Source organism: Mus caroli, unplaced genomic scaffold (assembly GCF_978045245.1).
Source record: "Mus caroli unplaced genomic scaffold, Mus_caroli_1 scaffold_25, whole genome shotgun sequence".
Taxonomy (NCBI): domain Eukaryota; kingdom Metazoa; phylum Chordata; class Mammalia; order Rodentia; family Muridae; genus Mus; species Mus caroli.
Genome location: NW_028227280.1, coordinates 7298646 through 7301719, shown reverse-complemented (window position 1 = coordinate 7301719; position 3074 = coordinate 7298646).

The window sequence follows — 3074 nt, the reverse complement described above, 5'->3', positions numbered from 1 at the left end:
AAAAACCTAGAATTTAAGAAACGCACAGTGTAGTATATAGTATATGAGTGAGTTGCACTGAAAAACTTAGAATCTAAGAAACGCACAGTGTAGTACATACTATATGAGTGAGTTGCACTGAAAAACTTAGAATATAAGAAACGCACAGTGTGGTACATAGTATATGAGTGAGTTGCACTGAAAAACTTAGAATATAAGAAACGCACAGTGTAGTACATAGTATATGAGTGAGTTGCACTGAAAAACTTAGAATATAAGAAACGCACAGTGTAGTACATAGTATATGAGTGAGTTGCACTGAAAAACTTAGAATATAAGAAACGCACAGTGTAGTACATAGTATATGAGTGAGTTGCACTGAAAAACTTAGAATTTAAGAAACGCACAGTGTAGTACATAGTATATGAGTGAGTTGCACTGAAAAACTTAGAATATAAGAAACGCACAGTGTAGTACAAAGTATATGAGTGAGTTGCACTGAAAAACTTAGAATATAAGAAACGCACAGTGTAGTACATAGTATATGAGTGAGTTGCACTGAAAAACTTAGAATTTAAGAAACGCACAGTGTAGTACATAGTATATGAGTGAGTTGCACTGAAAAACTTAGAATATAAGAAATGCACAGTGTAGTACAAAGTATATGAGTGAGTTGCACTGAAAAACTTAGAATATAAGAAACGCACAGTGTAGTACATAGTATATGAGTGAGTTGCACTGAAAAACTTAGAATATAAGAAACGCACAGTGTAGTACATAGTATATGAGTGAGTTGCACTGAAAAACTTAGAATTTACTGAAAAACCCGCATTACACGAAATGCACAGTGTAGTACATAGTATATGAGTGAGTTGCACTGAAAAACTTAGAATATAAGAAACGCAAAGTGTAGTACATAGTATATGAATATGAGTGAGTTGCACTGAAAAACTTAGAATATAAGAAACGCACAGTGTAGTACATAGTATATGAGTGAGTTGCACTGAAAAACTTAGAATATAAGAAACGCACAGTGTAGTACATAGTATATGAGTGAGTTGCACTGAAAAACTTAGAATATAAGAAACGCACAGTGTAGTACATAGTATATGAGTGAGTTGCACTGAAAAACTTAGAATATAAGAAACGCACAGTGTAGTACATAGTATATGAGTGAGTTGCACTGAAAAACTTAGAATATAAGAAACGCACAGTGTAGTACATAGTATATGAGTGAGTTGCACTGAAAAACTTAGAATATAAGAAACGCACAGTGTAGTACATAGTATATGAGTGAGTTGCACTGAAAAACTTAGAATATAAGAAACGCACAGTGTAGTACATAGTATATGAGTGAGTTGCACTGAAAAACTTAGAATATAAGAAACGCACAGTGTAGTACATAGTATATGAGTGAGTTGCACTGAAAAACTTAGAATATAAGAAACGCACAGTGTAGTACATAGTATATGAGTGAGTTGCACTGAAAAACTTAGAATATAAGGAACGCACAGTGTAGTACATAGTATATGAGTGAGTTGCACTGAAAAACTTAGAATTTAAGAAACGCACAGTGTAGTATTAAGTATATGAGTGAGTTGCACTGAAAAACTTAGAATATAAGAAACGCACAGTGTAGTACATAGTATATGAGTGAGTTGCACTGAAAAACTTAGAATATAAGAAACGCACAGTGTAGTACATAGTATATGAGTGAGTTGCACTGAAAAACTTAGAATTTACTGAAAAACCCGCATTACACGAAATGCACAGTGTAGTACATAGTATATGAGTGAGTTGCACTGAAAAACTTAGAATATAAGAAACGCAAAGTGTAGTACATAGTATATGAATATGAGTGAGTTGCACTGAAAAACTTAGAATATAAGAAACGCACAGTGTAGTACATAGTATATGAGTGAGTTGCACTGAAAAACTTAGAATATAAGAAACGCACAGTGTAGTACATAGTATATGAGTGAGTTGCACTGAAAAACTTAGAATATAAGAAACGCACAGTGTAGTACATAGTATATGAGTGAGTTGCACTGAAAAACTTAGAATATAAGAAACGCACAGTGTAGTACATAGTATATGAGTGAGTTGCACTGAAAAACTTAGAATATAAGAAACGCACAGTGTCGTACATAGTATATGAGTGTGTTGCACTGAAAAATTTAGAATATAAGAAACGCACAGTGTAGTACATAGTATATGAGTGAGTTGCACTGAAAAACTTAGAATATAAGAAACGCACAGTGTAGTACATAGTATATGAGTGAGTTGCACTGAAAAACTTAGAATTTAGAGAAACGCACAGTGTAGTACATAGTATATGAGTGATTTGCACTGAAAAACTTAGAATTTAGAGAAACGCACAGTGTAGTACATAGTATATGAGTGAGTTGCACTGAAAAACTTAGAATATAAGAAACGCACAGTGTAGTACATAGTATATGAGTGAGTTGCACTGAAAAACTTAGAATATAAGAAACGCACAGTGTAGTACATAGTATATGAGTGAGTTGCACTGAAAAACTTAGAATATAAGAAACGCACAGTGTAGTACATAGTATATGAGTGAGTTGCACTGAAAAACTTAGAATATAAGAAACGCACAGTGTAGTACATAGTATATGAGTGAGTTGCACTGAAAAACTTAGAATATAAGAAACGAACAGTGTAGTACATAGTATATGAGTGAGTTGCACTGAAAAACTTAGAATATAAGAAACGCACAGTGTAGGACATAGTATATGAGTGAGTTGCACTGAAAAACTTAGAATATAAGAAACGCACAGTGTAGTACATAGTATATGAGTGAGTTGCACTGAAAAACTTAGAATATAAGAAACGCACAGTGTAGTACATAGTATATGAGTGAGTTGCACTGAAAAACTTAGAATATAAGAAACGCACAGTGTAGTACATAGTATATGAGTGAGTTGCACTGAAAAACTTAGAATATAAGAAACGCACAGTGTAGTACATAGTATATGAGTGAGTTGCACTGAAAAACTTAGAATATAAGAAACGCACAGTGTAGTACATAGTATATGAGTGAGTTGCACTGAAAAACTTAGAATATAAGAAAC